Source organism: Pseudochaenichthys georgianus, unplaced genomic scaffold (genome assembly GCF_902827115.2).
Source record: "Pseudochaenichthys georgianus unplaced genomic scaffold, fPseGeo1.2 scaffold_921_arrow_ctg1, whole genome shotgun sequence".
Classification (NCBI taxonomy): Eukaryota; Metazoa; Chordata; class Actinopteri; order Perciformes; family Channichthyidae; genus Pseudochaenichthys; species Pseudochaenichthys georgianus.
Genome location: NW_027263452.1, coordinates 1 through 18,582, shown reverse-complemented (window position 1 = coordinate 18,582; position 18,582 = coordinate 1). Strand labels below are relative to the sequence as shown.

The 18,582-nt window shown below is 38.6% G+C and overlaps 4 long non-coding RNA genes across 6 annotated transcripts; 3 read left to right on the top strand and 1 right to left on the bottom strand.

The window, feature by feature from the left end:
- Positions 1 to 2,014: 2,014 nt before the first annotated feature.
- On the top strand, positions 2,015 to 6,201 carry LOC117444747 (uncharacterized). 3 transcript variants are annotated; one of them, XR_011643060.1, is made up of 8 exons: positions 2,015 to 2,062; positions 2,732 to 2,801; positions 2,896 to 2,994; positions 3,182 to 3,280; positions 3,777 to 3,888; positions 4,104 to 4,261; positions 4,399 to 4,553; positions 5,601 to 6,201. It is a non-coding gene; the product is annotated as an uncharacterized lncRNA (long non-coding RNA). The 3 variants fall into 3 exon arrangements; XR_004551848.2 differs by having other exon boundaries at positions 2,883 to 2,994; XR_004551847.2 differs by having other exon boundaries at positions 2,732 to 2,994.
- A 4,930-nt stretch (positions 6,202 to 11,131) lies between these two features.
- Positions 11,132 to 12,001, top strand: LOC117444749 (uncharacterized). Its single transcript, XR_004551850.2, has 3 exons — positions 11,132 to 11,169; positions 11,357 to 11,455; positions 11,938 to 12,001. It is a non-coding gene; the product is annotated as an uncharacterized lncRNA (long non-coding RNA).
- Positions 12,002 to 13,876, top strand: LOC117444748 (uncharacterized). The gene is made up of 4 exons (XR_004551849.2): positions 12,002 to 12,048; positions 12,251 to 12,408; positions 12,546 to 12,700; positions 13,707 to 13,876. It is a non-coding gene; the product is annotated as an uncharacterized lncRNA (long non-coding RNA).
- A 3,591-nt stretch (positions 13,877 to 17,467) lies between these two features.
- Positions 17,468 to 18,527, bottom strand: LOC117444750 (uncharacterized). The gene is made up of 3 exons (XR_004551851.2): positions 18,399 to 18,527; positions 17,792 to 17,903; positions 17,468 to 17,585 (listed from the first exon to the last, which is right to left on the bottom strand). It is a non-coding gene; the product is annotated as an uncharacterized lncRNA (long non-coding RNA).
- Between the last annotated feature and the right edge of the window lie 55 nt (positions 18,528 to 18,582).

The following is an 18,582-nucleotide window of genomic DNA, read 5'->3' as shown; positions in this document are numbered from 1 at the left end:
CTTACTCTTACACTCTTTATTAAACTCCTTTGTTATTATATGAAGGGGACTTATTAATTTTTTCTCATACAATTTCAGATCTTCAAATAGACTTGAAGGCAAAGCAGGGCCATGAGTACTCCAAGGACCACAGAGAATGTGCCCTCACACTCCATCTACATGGTCCGAAGGCATACAAATACCTCAGAGAGACTAAAACAAAAAGGTAGTCTTAATGTTGTTCAATTTCATTTTTGGAAATTACGGTTGCAAGTACGTTAAATAGCTACTTCTCAATTTTTTTACAGGTGGCTGTGTTCGGTGGATGGCAAGCCTGGCCTGAACAAGATTATGCTGGATATGCTGGAGAGAAGAGGCCAGGAAGACCAGGCTAAATATGGATGTGTTTCACTCATGTTGGATGACATGGCCATCAGAAAACATGTGCAATATAATCCACATAACCAGTCAATGTCTGGTTTTGTAGACATGGGTGATGGAAACAATGAGACCGATGCTGCTACTGAGGCTCTGGTGTTCATGGTGGTTGGCCTACAAGGACATTGGAAGGCTCCCATTGCATATTACCTGACAAAGTCTTTGTCACCTGAAACACAAAGGGTCCTAATCTAAATCTAAAATCTAATCTATCTAGGAAGAAGAAGGAAGAAAATAAACTTGACCTCCTTCTTAAAATGTTTTTGTGTTGACTCTCAAATCTCCCGTTTTTATTTTGATGGTTTCCCAAAGACAAAGATATGAGAAAGAGGTTCTCAGTCATGCTTTGGAGGAGCCGCATGCACGGGGCATTCGGGTGTCATGAGCAACTTTGTGTAAATATGGTTTGGGCGGGGTGGTGTCATGTTCTTGTGTTTAACTTGAACATTTACATTTTTTATATAGATGTAGAAGTACATTTTCATTTTTTATGACATAGATATTCATTTTTACTGATATATAACTTCTGTCTATGTATAATGTATTATTGTTGTTCATTTTTCAACTTATTAAAATAGCTGAGTATAGGCCTACACAATCTGCTTCTCTATCATATATAGACCATTAGTGTTTTTTATGTGTGTGTGTATATATTATATATCGTGTGTCTTTTGCAAAATACCTATCATACATAACATAGGCTATCAAATACCAGAATATTCTATTGCTGTTAAGCCTACTATGAATATTAAAATACGCCGAATCATGTGTCCGGTATCATGCCTACATATATGACGTTTGCAGCAAACCCCCCCCCGTGAAAATCAGTTTTGTATTCAGCGAGTTATGATTGATAAAATGTGCTGACACTTCATTGCGCCTGCCAGACAGATTACACTGAGTGGAGCGGGTGACCGGTCCAAGATGGCGGCCCCACGGCTCGTCAGTATGGAATGCCATTTAAGCCAATATTAAATAAATAAATATATACATAAATAATTAAATAAATACATATATATATAAATATGCCTATGAAATTAATTATAAAATAAATAAATTAGGCAATAAATATGTATACATGTACATTTAAATACACAATTATTTATTTCATGGGACTTTTATTTCATAATGACACATTTATTTATTTCAAGAGACTTGTATTTCATAATGACACATTTATTTATTTCAAGAGACTTGTATTTCATAATGACACATTTATTTATTTCAAGAGACTCGTATTTCATAATGACATATTTATATATTTCAGATGACTTGTATTTCATAATGACGCGTTTCTTTATTTCAAGGACTCGTATTTCATAATGACTTATTTCATGTGACTTGTATTTCATGATCAGACATTTCCATTCATTATATGCAAATGAACGGGGCGTGGTTAGCTCACAGGTCCAGAGACCCAGACCAAAGCAACAGCACCACACTGGCTACTCGAGAAGAGCAAGAAAATGGAGGAGAAGGACTATAAGGCAAACTACTAAATGAAAATAACAACATGGAAGACGGCGGTGGGCTCCAAGACTTAACTGATTCTTATCTGGTCCGCCCAATGCTGCTCTTCTGAGAGAAACCGCTGTGACAGCTCTCTCTAGTCTCTACTGGGAAACAGCTAAAAGTCCTTCTGGAGGTAAGCAACGCTACACAATTACACCCAGTCTGAGAGTAAAATATGTCTCGAAGGTTCGTTTTGCTTTCTTACAACGTTAAGTTAATGTTAACGTAATCTTACGTTTGCTAGGAGGCTATCGTTACGAGCTAGCTGTCTTAGCTAACAACAGTTAGCAGCTAACGTTTTCTGCAGTTTGTGTTGCCCCTGAAAAACGTGATGTAGTTATTTAAGGGTATGTTAAATTAACGTTATTTTACAAGTTGAGAGAGTTAAGTTGTGTTTAAAATCGTCAATGTAATGCACGTTAGAGGTTTTGTGTTGGACATGAAGTTAGCTAACGTTAGCTAACTCCACCAGGCAGCTAGCTTAATACAAAGAGGGGTTTTGTGCTTCATTGCAAACTTTTCTTTGTTAATCTACCTGAAACTGTAGGGACAGTTTGTTTCTACTCAACTATACAGACCATTGTTGAGGAGATTAAAAACATACTGTACATGAGTTGGGTCCAACATATACCTTGAGTAATGTTACTTTGCTGCTAAAAATGAAACATCATCATCAGATGAGGACATCACCAAAGTGTGTGAGCCTGTCAGGGGATTTGATCTGTTCTCTGCATGTCCTAAACACTGCTCTGGTATTACTTATCTTGTAACATGTAAGTCTCCCGCTCTTGTCATCTTTCAGGCTTTGCATTTGAACTCCTATGACTGGTTGCGGACTTGAAGGGAACGCCTTCCTGACATCCAGGAAAAAGGTGAGATTATAATACATTTGAATGCCAAAAGCAAGTTATTGTTTTTAACTTTTTAAATATGATTGTTTTGGGGCATTTCAGTTGTATTGGACAGGCAGTAGAGATCTACTGGAAACAGTGGAGAGGGAGGAGATGATATGCAGCATACGGCCAGCTGGATGGTTGCTGCTCCATGTGGAACGTGTCCTATCAGGTAAAGCACTTTGGTACCCAGTTATTTATGGTGTTGAGTTTGAATTTAGCTTTTGGAATGTAATTTCCAACTGTGCATTGTAAAGACTGAAAAAACAGCCTCAGGTTAAAGCTTGACATGATTTGGTCTTTTACTTAAGAAGGTGTTTGTCCTCCTGTGTTGTCTTATTTCCTTATCTTTCTTTCAGGTGTAACATCTACCAATGGTTGTACATGACAGAGACCTCCTCCGCCTCTTTGCTGTCTTACTAGTCAATCCTTCTGATCAGGTCCTTTCCTAAATAGTGGTACGTTTTACAGTTCAGTGTACGTTAATTTAGTAACTTAATGCTTTACCGCTGTTGAATAAATCCTATATTGCTAGTCATTTTATTAAAACTACGATTTGTAAACTTTTTGATTCCAATTACAATAATCTTTTTGTTATAATTGTAAAACATATCTTAACATCCATCAGCAATCAATACAACAAATCATCCAACACTAAATAGAAGAAATCTGGACCTATTTATTTTGATACAGCAGCATGTGTTGGGACTGCTCATTGATGTCATCAAGAGCCATTGAGTCTACTTTTTGTAGTCGGCCTCTCAGAATGTTTAGCATTTATTTGTATTTGAACATTCCTATAATAATTAGTTTTTTTATTGTTTTGTTCTTTATTTTTGTTGTGAGAATCACTTTGCAATTATTGTGTAAGTGCTATATAAATAGTTATACTAATATTATTGTTGTTACTATTATTAATAATGTCTTCTTTGTTTTCTTTATTCATCGCTGCAGAAAGGATCATGCCAGCCCACATCAAACACCTGATCAAGAGCTTGTGAACCTCACTGCTGCAGACACCTGTGTGATATTCCACTCTGACTGGAACCCTGAATATGACCTGCAGGTACGATATATATATATATATATATCTGCTCTGTCCGTCCTAAAGATAGTTCAATACGGCTACAACAACAACAACAACAACAACAACAACAACAGTCTTTCCGTTTATTCCCTCGGTTCTTTAAGTGTATATTATTTTCCCACTTAATGCTTAAAAACGTTGAACAGCAGCTGCACATGATGCTCTTTTGACCCCTCTTTTATTTTTTATTTCAGGCTCAAGCTCGGTTCGTCATCGTTTTGGCCAGTCTAAGGCGGTGAAGGTGTACCGTCTGATCACTAGAAACTATGAGAGGGAAATGCTGGATAAAGCTAGTCTGAAGCTCGGGCTGGACCGTGCCGTCCTGCAGAGCATGAGTGGGAACAACAACGGGGTGAGAAAAATAAAATCTGTCATATTTCTAGATGCCAAGTCATGTTTGGGTCAGTCGCTGTTGCAGTACACTTAGTTTATTTTCAAAAAGAGTTTTCTAAATCCACTTGTGTAAATGTCTCTCTGCGTCGCCTTTAGCCGGTCCAGCAGTTCTCCAAGAAGGAGATCGAGGACCTGCTGAGGAAAGGAGCCTACGCCGCCATCATGGACGAGAACGACGAAGGCAATCGCTTCTGCTAGGAGGACATGGACCAGATCCTGCAGTGAAGAGCCACCATCATCACCATCACCAGGTATGTTCTTAGCAGCACGAGCCACTTGCGCTTTGTGAGACACCAAGTTCTTGGTTATTTGAAATGTAATATTGATGATGTAATAATTAAAACTAGGGATGGGTACCGAGCCCTGGTATTAAATGGGCCCCGGGGCTGAATTATGAAAGACCGTGGTACCGTTAACGTCCAACGTTATCGATCTTTGTATCGGTGCTGGAGACATTTAAAAAATAGATGTCATATGTATTATATCTACATAAACATTATATCGCAGTCTTACTGTTGCCAACTCCGTTTCTAATATGCAATAAGACTACAAAGTGCGTCTATGATTTGTTTTCGATCTTTCCAATCCAGACGAGAGATCTCTCTCCCCTGTCGGTGTGCGAGGGGGTGGGGCAGTTTACACACAGAACCTGCTACATGCATGCAACACACACACGCGCGCGTGCGCACACAAACACATGGCGGAGAGAACTAAGCAGACTTAATGATTCTAGGGCTATACAATAGTTCATACTGGGTAGTTTATTTAGTTTAAAAAAAATTATCCACCGATTTACAGACGTCTCTTTCCCCATGTTAGTCAGTGGGAAAAAGTATTTCTGGGCCGGTCGATGTCACAGACTGATAAGGAAATTGTAGTACCGCCGTTTGGACACAACGAATATTTTCCTCAGAGTCCGGCACACTTCCTGGGGGCTTTGTCTTGAGGTGGAAAATGCTTGTTGCCAATAGTGCAAAAAGAGTTTAGCATGTAAGGGCGGTAACACGAGCTATTTGTCTAAACATTTAGCAAAAGTGCTCCACATTCAGACGGAGGAATGCACCGGACTGTCTTTCTAGTAGCTCTGTAGCTCCATGCACGAGTAACGTTTCCACGTCAGGTGTATATTATGTATGTTAGCAGCAACACACAAAGTTAACTCAATGATACAAACATGGGTTAATGATTAGAGGTAACTGAGTTATTTATTTTGTTAAAGTTTCAGCTATTCTGTTTACAGTTCTGTCATCAGATTATTGAATACGATTTGTTAAAACATTGTTGTTTCTTATTTTCAGTTTGCCTCAAGCTGTGGCTGTACGAGAAAGACGTGGAGGACCAAGAGATGCTGGCCAGATTGGCAAAGACCGGAAGATACATAATAGAGAAGATAATGGGAATTAACAAGAAAAAGAAAAACATTTTTTATAATTTCTTTGTTGCTGTTTACATTTTGAATTCGGTCTACCTACGCTGTAAAATGTATTATCTCTTGGATTTACACACGGCATCTATTGCACGTCTGTCCGAACTGGGAGAGGGATCCCTCCTCTGTTGCTCTCCCTGAGGTTTCTCCCATGTTCCCCTTTAAACTGTGGGTTTTCTCCGGAAGTGTTTCCTTGTACGATGTGAGGGTCTAAGGACAGAGGGTGTCGTTTTTCTCATACTGATATTCTGAACAATCTGTGCTGTTGTATTTGCTGTAAAGTGTCTCTACTGTAGGCTATTTTGATTATATGTACAGCACTTTGGCTCCACCAAAAATCGTTTATAAATGTGCTATATAAATAAAACTTGATTTGTTTAAGGTTACATCACCCATTATGACAATTTGCTTTCCTTTTTCTCTTCTCTTAACTGAATAGTCCTGTCTTTAAGTATAATACAATGTAAAGTCCTTTTCCTGCACCATTTTTACTGTATGTGTTTGGAGAAATGACACAATCAATGGCCCAGAATTGTACTTTATAAACTATGAATCTTGTGGTGCTTGAAGAAATACAGACTGGCTAAGCCGGCCAGGTTATATATTTTGTAGCCATTTTTTTGCAATATTTATAAAAATGTCACGAGTTATTTAAACAAACCACTATCTGAGGATAATACAAGCAACCATAAAACACCCTTTACTAAAGCCATTGAAGCCCATGAAGAATGTATCCTTTCACAAAACTTTTCAACTGCTGTAAGTTAGGGCACTCTGTGCAGAATTTGCGAGGAATGAACTGGAGCAGAGAAATATTCATATATTAAAAGACAGCAGCTTCATAAGAGGCCAACAAGAGTGACAGTGTGTCAGTGTGCTGAAGGATAGACCAGCTATCCAGGCCAGACTCTAAAGACTTTCCAAGGGGTACACATGCTGCTGCCGGAGTACTGACTGGAAGTATTGCTGGTATCAAGTCTACCATCCTCTTAAAATACTCTGTCCAACAATATCAGTCTCATGACAGAGGATTGTTGGAAAAGTACACAGTAAGTACTTCATAGTTCTTGGGGGGTTAGTTTCAGTCGTACTGAGTCCAACAGGATCAATTATCTCACGAAGAACTAATGGCAACACAAAATAATTCCCTCATCAAACTTAGCAGAAGTGGCCAGATTTTGTTCTCAGCAGGGGATTTTGACAGAGTATTCCTCAAACAATACACAGTTAAAGTACTTCAATGTATTGCAAGTAGCAGGCTAAATAATACAAAGTCAAACAGTATCAATTTAATTAAGTGGTAAAATGGTAAAATCATATTTTTATCATTCATCAAAGATAGCCGAAAACATGCATTATGTAGCCTACTAAGGAGGGGACCCTGACAGAGGATTACTCACAAAGTAGCTACACAGCAAAAGTAGGCTACTTCATTTTATTTCTGGTAGAAGTCAAAATAGTACGGAGTCCAACAGTGTCAGTTTCCTTAAGAACTTGTGGTAAAACATATTTGTATCACTGGTCAAATATAGCAGGAATGAAGAGCAGCTGATTTGAAAGAAAAAAAAACGCGAGAGACAGCGGAGTGACCGCAGTGCAGAATCGCTGTAGCCTATAGTTTAAATCTCCTAACAATGTTGTCCATTTTAGACATAGGCTTATTATATTTACAGCCCTTAGTAACATCCATTTTCTGGGCTCAATATGTGTCTTGGCCGTTTTCGTTGTGATCGATAAATTCACCTTGTTTCCCTTTGTTTATAATATTATCACCGCTTTTGTTTTGAAATCACTTCCGTGAGTTTCGCCCCGCCCCCCGTTGCACTGACCATTAGACCATTTAGTAAGGTAAAAAGCAAAAAGGCCTCTCAAACGCTCTTCCGTTTACGTGTTTAATAAAGAAAAACAATTGGACGGTAGATACACAGATTTAAAATAGATGCATTTGATTTAAAAATAACAAATATAATTCAAAATGTAAACACCAACAAAGAAATTATAAAAAATGTTTTTCTTTTTCTTGTTAATTCCCATTATCTTCTCTATTATGTATCTTCCGGTCTTTGCCAATCTGGCCAGCATCTCTTGGTCCTCCACGTCTTTCTCGTACAGCCACAGCTTGAAGCAAACTGAAAATAAGAAACAACAATGTTTTAACAAATCGTATTAAATAATGTGATGACAGAACTGCAAACAGAATAGCTGAAACTTTAACAAAATAAATAACTCAGTTACCTCTAATCATTAACCCATGTTTGTATCATTGAGTTAACTTTGTGTGTTGCTGCTAGCATACATAATATACACCTGACGTGGAAACGTTACTCGTGCATGGAGCTACAGAGCTACTAGAAAGACAGTCCGGTGCATTCCTCCGTCTGAATGTGGAGCACTTTTGCTAAATGTTTAGACAAATAGCTCGTGTTACCGCCCTTACATGCTAAACTCTTTTTGCACTATTGGCAACAAGCATTTTCCACCTCAAGACAAAGCCCCCAGGAAGTGTGCCGAACTCTGAGGAAAATATTCGTTGTGTCCAAACGGCGGTACTACAATTTCAATCTGTGACGTCGACCGGCCCAGAAATACTTTTTCCCACTGACTAACATGGGGAAAGAGACGTCTGTAAATCGGTGGATAATTTTTTTGAAACTAAATAAACTACCCAGTGTGATCAATTTCATTTTTGGAAATTACGGTTGCAAGTACGTTAAATAGCTACTTCTCAATTTTTTTACAGGTGGCTGTGTTCGGTGGATGGCAAGCCTGGCCTGAACAAGATGATGCTGGATATGCTGGAGAGAAGAGGCCAGGAAGACCAGGCTAAATATGGATGTGTTTCACTCATGTTGGATGACATGGCCATCAGAAAACATGTGCAATATAATCCACATAACCAGTCAATGTCTGTTTTGTAGACATGGGTGATGGAAACAATGAGACCGATGCTGCTACTGAGGCTCTGGTGTTCATGGTGGTTGGCCTACAGGACATTGGAAGGCTCCCATTGCATATTACCTGACGAAGTCTTTGTCACCTGAAACACAAAGGGTCCTAATCTAAATCTAAAATCTAATCTATCTAGGAAGAAGAAGGAAGAAAATAAGCTTGACCTCCTTCTTAAAATGTTTTTGTGTTGACTCTCAAATCTCCCGTTTTTATTTTGATGGTTTCCCAAAGACAAAGATATGAGAAAGAGGTTCTCAGTCATGCTTTGGAGGAGCCGCATGCACGGGGCATTCGGGTGTCATGAGCAACTTTGTGTAAATATGGTTTGGGCGGGGTGGTGTCATGTTCTTGTGTTTAACTTGAACATTTACATTTTTTATATAGATGTAGAAGTACATTTTCATTTTTTATGACATAGATATTCATTTTTACTGATATATAACTTCTGTCTATGTATAATGTATTATTGTTGTTCATTTTTCAACTTATTAAAATAGCTGAGTATAGGCCTACACAATCTGCTTCTCTATCATATATAGACCATTAGTGTTCTTTTATGTGTGTGTGTATATATTATATATCGTGTGTCTTTTGCAAAATACCTATCATACATAACATAGGCTATCAAATACCAGAATATTCTATTGCTGTTAAGCCTACTATGAATATTAAAATACGCCGAATCATGTGTCCGGTATCATGCCTACATATATGACGTTTGCAGCAAACCCCCCCCCCGTGAAAATCAGTTTTGTATTCAGCGAGTTATGATTGATAAAATGTGCTGACACTTCATTGCGCCTGCCAGACAGATTACACTGAGTGGAGCGGGTGACCGGTCCAAGATGGCGGCCCCACGGCTCGTCAGTATGGAATGCCATTTAAGCCAATATTAAATAAATAAATATATACATAAATAATTAAATAAATACATATAATATAAATATGCCTATGAAATTAATTATAAAATAAATAAATTAGGCAATAAATATGTATACATGTACATTTAAATACACAATTATTTATTTCATGGGACTTTTATTTCATAATGACACATTTATTTATTTCAAGAGACTTGTATTTCATAATGACACATTTATTTATTTCAAGAGACTTGTATGTCATAATGACACATTTATTTATTTCAAGAGACTCGTATTTCATAATGACATATTTATATATTTCAGATGACTTGTATTTCATAATGACGCGTTTCTTTATTTCAAGAGACTCGTATTTCATAATGACTTATTTCATGTGACTTGTATTTCATGATCAGACATTTCCATTCGTTATATGCAAATGAACGGGGCGTGGTTAGCTCACAGGTCCAGAGACCCAGACCAAAGCAACAGCACCACACTGGCTACTCGAGAAGAGCAAGAAAATGGAGGAGAAGGACTATAAGTCAAACTACTAAATGAAAATAACAACATGGAAGACGGCGGTGGGCTCCAAGACTTAACTGGTTCTTATCTGGTCCGCCCAATGCTGCTCTTCTGAGAGAAACCGCTCTGACAGCTCTCTCTAGTCTCTACTGGGAAACAGCTAAAAGTCCTTCTGGAGGTAAGCAACGCTACACAATTACACCCAGTCTGAGAGTAAAATATGTCTCGAAGGTTCGTTTTGCTTTCTTACAACGTTAAGTTAATGTTAACGTAATCTTACGTTTGCTAGGAGGCTATCGTTACGAGCTAGCTGTCTTAGCTAACAACAGTTAGCAGCTAACGTTTTCTGCAGTTTGTGTTGCCCCTGAAAAACGTGATGTAGTTATTTAAGGGTATGTTAAATTAACGTTATTTTACAAGTTGAGAGAGTTAAGTTGTGTTTAAAATCGTCAATGTAATGCACGTTAGAGGTTTTGTGTTGGACATGAAGTTAGCTAACGTTAGCTAACTCCACCAGGCAGCTAGCTTAATACAAAGACGGGTTTTGTGCTTCATTGCAAACTTTTCTTTGTTAATCTACCTGAAACTGTAGGGACAGTTTGTTTCTACTCAACTATACAGACCATCCTTGAGGAGATTAAAACATACTGTACATGAGTTGGGTCCAACATATACCTTGAGTAATGTTACTTTGCTGCTAAAAATGAAACATCATCAGATGAGGACATCACCAAAGTGTGTGAGCCTGTCAGGGGATTTGATCTGTTCTCTGCATGTCCTAAACACTGCTCTGGTATTACTTATCTTGTAACATGTAAGTCTCCCGCTCTTGTCATCTTTCAGGCTTTGCATTTGCACTCCTATGACTGGTTGCGGACTTGAAGGGAACGCCTTCCTGACATCCAGGAAAAAGGTGAGATTCTAATACATTTGAATGCCAAAAGCAAGTTATTGTTTTTAACTTTTTAAATATGATTGTTTTGGGGCATTTCAGTTTATTGGACAGGCAGTAGAGATCTACTGGAAACAGTGGAGAGGGAGGAGATGATATGCAGCATACGGCCAGCGGATGGTTGCTGCTCCGTGTGGAACGTGTCCTATCAGGTAAAGCACTTTGGTACCCAGTTATTTATGGTGTTGAGTTTGAATTTAGCTTTTGGAATGTAATTTCCAACTGTGCATTGTAAAGACTGAAAAAACAGCCTCAGGTTAAAGCTTGACATGATTTGGTCTTTTACTTAAGAAGGTGTTTGTCCTCCTGTGTTGTCTTATTTCCTTATCTTTCTTTCAGGTGTAACATCTACCAATGGTTGTACATGACAGAGACCTCCTCCGCCTCTTTGCTGTCTTACTAGTCAATCCTTCTGATCAGGTCCTTTCCTAAATAGTGGTAAGTTTTACAGTTCAGTGTACGTTAATTTAGTAACTTAATGCTTTACCGCTGTTGAATAAATCCTATATTGCTAGTCATTTTATTAAAACTACGATTTGTAAACTTTTTGATTCCAATTACAATAATCTTTTTGTTATAATTGTAAAACATATCTTAACATCCATCAGCAATCAATACAACAAATCATCCAACACTAAATAGAAGAAATCTGGACCTATTTATTTTGATACAGCAGCATGTGTTGGGACTGCTCATTGATGTCATCAAGAGCCATTGAGTCTACCTTTTGTAGTCGGCCTCTCAGAATGTTTAGCATTTATTTGTATTTTAACATTCCTATAATAATTAGTTTTTTTATTGTTTTGTTCTTTATTTTTGTGTGAGAATCACTTTGCAATTAATATATATAGTTATACTAATATTATTGTTGTTACTATTATTAATAATGTCTTCTTTGTTTTCTTTATTCATCGCTGCAGAAAGGATCATGCCAGCCCACATCAAACACCTGATCAAGAGCTTGTGAACCTCACTGCTGCAGACCCTGTGTGATATTCCACTCTGACTGGAACCCTGAATATGACCTGCAGGTACGATATATATATATATATATATATCTGCTCTGTCCGTCCTAAAGATAGTTCAATAGGCTACAACAACAACAACAACAGTCTTTCCGTTTATTCCCTCGGTTCTTTAAGTGTATATTATTTTCCCACTTAATGCTTAAAAACGTTGAACAGCAGCTGCACATGATGCTCTTTTGACCCCTCTTTTAATTTTTTATTTCAGGCTCAAGCTCGGTTCGTCATCGTTTTGGCCAGTCTAAGGCGGTGAAGGTGTACCGTCTGATCACTAGAAACTATGAGAGGGAAATGCTGGATAAAGCTAGTCTGAAGCTCGGGCTGGACCGTGCCATCCTGCAGAGCATGAGTGGGAACAACAACGGGGTGAGAAAAATAAAATCTGTCATATTTCTAGATGCCAAGTCATGTTTGGGTCAGTCGCTGTTGCAGTACACTTAGTTTATTTTCAAAAAGAGTTTTCTAAATCCACTTGTGTAAATGTCTCTCTGCGTCGCCTTTAGCCGGTCCAGCAGTTCTCCAAGAAGGAGATCGAGGACCTGCTGAGGAAAGGAGCCTACGCCGCCATCATGGACGAGAACGACGAAGGCAATCGCTTCTGCTAGGAGGACATGGACCAGATCCTGCAGCGAAGAGCCACCATCATCACCATCACCAGGTATGTTCTTAGCAGCACGAGCCACTTGCGCTTTGTGAGACACCAAGTTCTTGGTTATTTGAAATGTAATATTGATGATGTAATAATTAAAACTAGGGATGGGTACCGAGCCCTGGTATTAAATGGACCGTGGTACCGTTAACGTCCAACGTTATCGATCTTTTATCGGTGCTGGAGACATTTAAAAAATAGATGTCATGTGTATTACATCTACATAAACATTATATCGCAGTCTTACTGTTGCCAACTCCGTTTCTCATATGCAACAAGATACAAAGTGCGTCTATGATTTGTTTTCGATCTTTCCAATCCAGACGAGATCTCTCTCCCCTGTCGGTGTGCGGGGGGGCAGTTTACACACACAACCTGCTACATGCATGCAACACACACACACACGCGCGTGCGCACACAAACACATGGCGGAGAGAACTCAGCAGACTTAATGATTCTAGGGCTATACAATAGTTCATACTGGGTAGTTTATTTAGTTTCAAAAAAAAATTCCACCGATTTACAGACGTCTCTTTCCCCATGTTAGTCAGTGGGAAAAAGTATTTCTGGGCCGGTCGATGTCACAGACTGATAAGGAAATTGTAGTACCGCCGTTTGGACACAACGAATATTTTCCTCAGAGTCCTGGGGGCTTTGTCTTGAGGTGGAAAATGCTTGTTGCCAATAGTGCAAAAAGAGTTTAGCATGTAAGGGCGGTAACACGAGCTATTTGTCTAAACATTTAGCAAAAGTGCTCCACATTCAGATGGAGGAATGCACCGGACTGTCTTTCTAGTAGCTCTGTAGCTCCATGCACGAGTAACGTTTCCACGTCAGGTGTATATTATGTATGCTAGCAGCAACACACAAAGTTAACTCAATGATACAAACATGGGTTAATGATTAGAGGTAACTGAGTTATTTATTTAGTTAAAGTTTCAGCTATTCTGTTTACAGTTCTGTCATCAGATTATTGAATACGATTTGTTAAAACATTGTTGTTTCTTATTTTCAGTTTGCTTCAAGCTGTGGCTGTACGAGAAAGACGTGGAGGACCAAGAGATGCTGGCCAGATTGGCAAAGACCGGAAGATACATAATAGAGAAGATAATGGGAATTAACAAGAAAAAGAAAAACATTTTTTATAATTTCTTTGTTGCTGTTTACATTTTGAATTCGGTCTACCTACGCTGTAACATGTATTATCTCTTGGATTTACACACGGCATCTATTGCACGTCTGTCCGACCTGGGAGAGGGATCCCTCCTCTGTTGCTCTCCCTGAGGTTTCTCCCATGTTCCCCTTTAAACTGTGGGTTTTCTCCGGAAGTGTTTCCTTGTACGATGTGAGGGTCTAAGGACAGAGGGTGTCGTTTTTCTCATACTGATATTCTGAACAATCTGTGCTGTTGTATTTGCTGTAAAGTGTCTCTACTGTAGGCTATTTTGATTATATGTACAGCACTTTGGCTCCACCAAAAATCGTTTATAAATGTGCTATATAAATAAAACTTGATTTGTTTAAGGTTACATCACCCATTATGACAATTTGCTTTCCTTTTTCTCTTAACTGAATAGTCCTGTCTTTAAGTATAATACAATGTAAAGTCATTTTCCTGCACCATTTTTACTGTATGTGTTTGGAGAAATGACACAATCAATGGCCCAGAATTGTACTTTATAAACTATGAATCTTGTGGTGCTTGAAGAAATACAGACTGGCTAAGCCGGCCAGGTTATATATTTTGTAGCCATTTTTTTGCAATATTTATAAAAATGTCACTAGTTATTTAAACAAACCACTATCTGAGGATAATACAAGCAACCATAAAACACCCTTTACTAAAGCCATTGAAGCCCATGAAGAATTTATCCTTTCACAAAACTTTTCAACTGCTGTAAGTTAGGGCACTCTGTGCAGAATTTGCGAGGAATGAACTGGAGCAGAGAAATATTCATATATTAAAAGACAGCAGCTTCATAAGAGGCCAACAAGAGTGACAGTGTGTCAGTGTGCTGAAGGATAGACCAGCTATCCAGGCCAGACTCTAAAGACTTTCCAAGGGGTACACATGCTGCTGCCGGAGTACTGACTGGAAGTATTGCTGGTATCAAGTCTACCATCCTCTTAAAATACTCTGTCCAACAATATCAGTCTCATGACAGAGGATTGTTGGAAAAGTACACAGTAAGTACTTCATAGTTCTTGTGGGGGTAGTTTCAGTCGTACTGAGTCCAACAGGATCAATTATCTCACGAAGAACTAATGGCAACACAAAATAATTCCCTCATCAAACTTAGCAGAAGTGGCCAGATTTTGTTCTCAGCAGGGGATTTTGACAGAGTATTCCTCAAACAATACACAGTTAAAGTACTTCAATGTATTGCAAGTAGCAGGCTAAATAATACAAAGTCAAACAGTATCAATTTAATTAAGTGGTAAAATGGTAAAATCATATTTTTATCATTCATCAAAGATAGCCGAAAACATGCATTATGTAGCCTACTAAGGAGGGGACTCTGACAGAGGATTACTCACAAAGTAGCTACACAGCAAAAGTAGGCTACTTCATTTTATTTCTGGTAGAAGTCAAAATAGTACGGAGTCCAACAGTGTCAGTTTCCTTAAGAACTTGTGGTAAAACATATTTGTATCACTGGTCAAATATAGCAGGAATGAAGAGCAGCTGATTTGAAAGAAAAAAAACGCGAGAGACGGCGGAGTGACCGCAGTGCAGAATCGCTGTAGCCTATAGTTTAAATCTCCTAACAATGTTGTCCATTTTAGACATAGGCTTATTATATTTACAGCCCTTAGTAACATCCATTTTCTGGGCTCAATATGTGTCTTGGCCGTTTTCGTTGTGATCGATAAATTCACCTTGTTTCCCTTTGTTTTAATATTATCACCGCTTTTGTTTTGAAATCACTTCCGTGAGTTTCGCCCCGCCCCCCGTTGCACTGACCATTAGACCATTTAGTAAGGTAAAAAGCAAAAAGGCCTCTCAAACGCTCTTCCGTTTACGTGTTTAATAAAGAAAAACAATTGGACGGTAGATACACAGATTTAAAATAGATGCATTTGATTTAAAAATAACAAATATAATTCAAAATGTAAACAGCAACAAAGAAATTATAAAAAATGTTTTTCTTTTTCTTGTTAATTCCCATTATCTTCTCTATTATGTATCTTCCGGTCTTTGCCAATCTGGCCAGCATCTCTTGGTCCTCCACGTCTTTCTCGTACAGCCACAGCTTGAAGCAAACTGAAAATAAGAAACAACAATGTTTTAACAAATCGTATTAAATAATGTGATGACAGAACTGCAAACAGAATAGCTGAAACTTTAACAAAATAAATAACTCAGTTACCTCTAATCATTAACCCATGTTTGTATCATTGAGTTAACTTTGTGTGTTGCTGCTAGCATACATAATATACACCTGACGTGGAAACGTTACTCGTGCATGGAGCTACAGAGCTACTAGAAAGACAGTCCGGTGCATTCCTCCGTCTGAATGTGGAGCACTTTTGCTAAATGTTTAGACAAATAGCTCGTGTTACCGCCCTTACATGCTAAACTCTTTTTGCACTATTGGCAACAAGCATTTTCCACCTCAAGACAAAGCCCCCAGGAAGTGTGCGGACTCTGAGGAAAATATTCGTTGTGTCCAAACGGCGGTACTACAATTTCAATCTGTGACGTCGACCGGCCCAGAAATACTTTTTCCCACTGACTAACATGGGGAAAGAGACGTCTGTAAATCGGTGGATAATTTTTTTGAAACTAAATAAACTACCCAGTGTGAACTATTGTATAGCCCTAGAATCATTAAGTCCTTAAAGCTGTAAAATGCACTAAAATCCGAATCTAGATTTATTCTCTCTCTCCATTCATTCTAGTGAGCCGAGAGTGTGTGCTCGGGGGGGCAGGACTTAAGGGTGCTTAGTTCTCTCCGCCATGTTTGTGTGCGTGTTGCATGCATGTAGCAGGTTCTGTGTGTAAACTGCCCCACCCCCTCGCACACCGACAGGGGAGAGAGATCTCTCGTCTGGATTGGAAAGATCGAAAACAAATCATAGACGCACTTTGTAGTCTTATTGCAGATTAGAAACGGAGTTGGCAACAGTAAGACTGCGATATAATGTTTATGTAGATATAATACATATGACATCTATTTTTTAAATGTCTCCAGCACCGATAAAAAGATCGATAACGTTGGACGTTAACGGTACCACGGTCTTTCATAATTCAGCCCCGGGGCCCATTTAATACTGGTGCTCGGTACCCATCCCTAGTTTTAATTATTACATCATCAATATTACATTTCAAATAACCAAGAACTTGGTGTCTCACAAAGCGCAAGTGACTCGTGCTGCTAAGAACATACCTGGTGATGATGATGATGATGATGATGATGATGATGATGATGATGATGATGATGATGATGATGATGATGATGGAGGCTCTTCGCTGCAGGATCTGGTCGATGTCCTCCTAGCAGAAGCGATTGCCTTCGTCGTTCTCGTCCATGATGGCGGCGTAGGCTCCTTTCCTCAGCAGGTCCTCGATCTCCTTCTTGGAGAACTGCTGGACCGGCTAAAGGCGACGCAGAGAGACATTTACACAAGTGGATTTAGAAAACTCTTTTTGAAAATAAACTAAGTGTACTGCAACAGCGACTGACCCAAACATGACTTGGCATCTAGAAATATGACAGATTTTATTTTTCTCACCCCGTTGTTGTTCCCACTCATGCTCTGAGGACGGCACGGTCCAGCCCGAGCTTCAGACTAGCTTTATCCAGCATTTCCCTCTCATAGTTTCTAGTGATCAGACGGTACACCTTCACCGCCTTAGACTGGCCAAAACGATGACGAACCGAGCTTGAGCCTGAAATAAAAAATTAAAAGAGGGGTCAAAAGAGCATCATGTGCAGCTGCTGTTCAACGTTTTTAAGCATTAAGTGGGAAAATAATATACACTTAAAGAACCGAGGGAATAAACGGAAAGACTGTTGTTGTTGTTGTAGCCGTATTGAACTATCTTTAGGACGGACAGAGCAGATATATATATATATATATATATATATATCGTACCTGCAGGTCATATTCAGGGTTCCAGTCAGAGTGGAATATCACACAGGCGTCTGCAGCAGTGAGGTTCACAAGCTCTTGATCAGGTGTTTGATGTGGGCTGGCATGATCCTTTCTGCAGCGATGAATAAAGAAAACAAAGAAGACATTATTAATAATAGTAACAACAATAATATTAGTATAACTATTTATATAGCACTTACACAATAATTGCAAAGTGATTCTCACAACAAAAATAAAGAACAAAACAATAAAAAAACTAATTATTATAGGAATGTTAAAATACAAATAAATGCTAAACATTCTGAGAGGCCGACTACAAAAGGTAGACTCAATGGCTCTTGATGACATCAATGAGCAGTCCCAACACATGCTGCTGTATCAAAATAAATAGGTCCAGATTCTTCTATTTAGTGTTGGATGATTTGTTGTATTGATTGCTGATGGATGTTAAGATATGTTTTACAATTATAACAAAAAGATTATTGTAATTGGAATCAAAAAGTTTACAAATCGTAGTTTTAATAAAATGACTAGCAATATAGGATTTATTCAACAGCGGTAAAGCATTAAGTTACTAAATTAACGTACACTGAACTGTAAAACTTACCACTATTTAGGAAAGGACCTGATCAGAAGGATTGACTAGTAAGACAGCAAAGAGGCGGAGGAGGTCTCTGTCATGTACAACCATTGGTAGATGTTACACCTGAAAGAAAGATAAGGAAATAAGACAACACAGGAGGACAAACACCTTCTTAAGTAAAAGACCAAATCATGTCAAGCTTTAACCT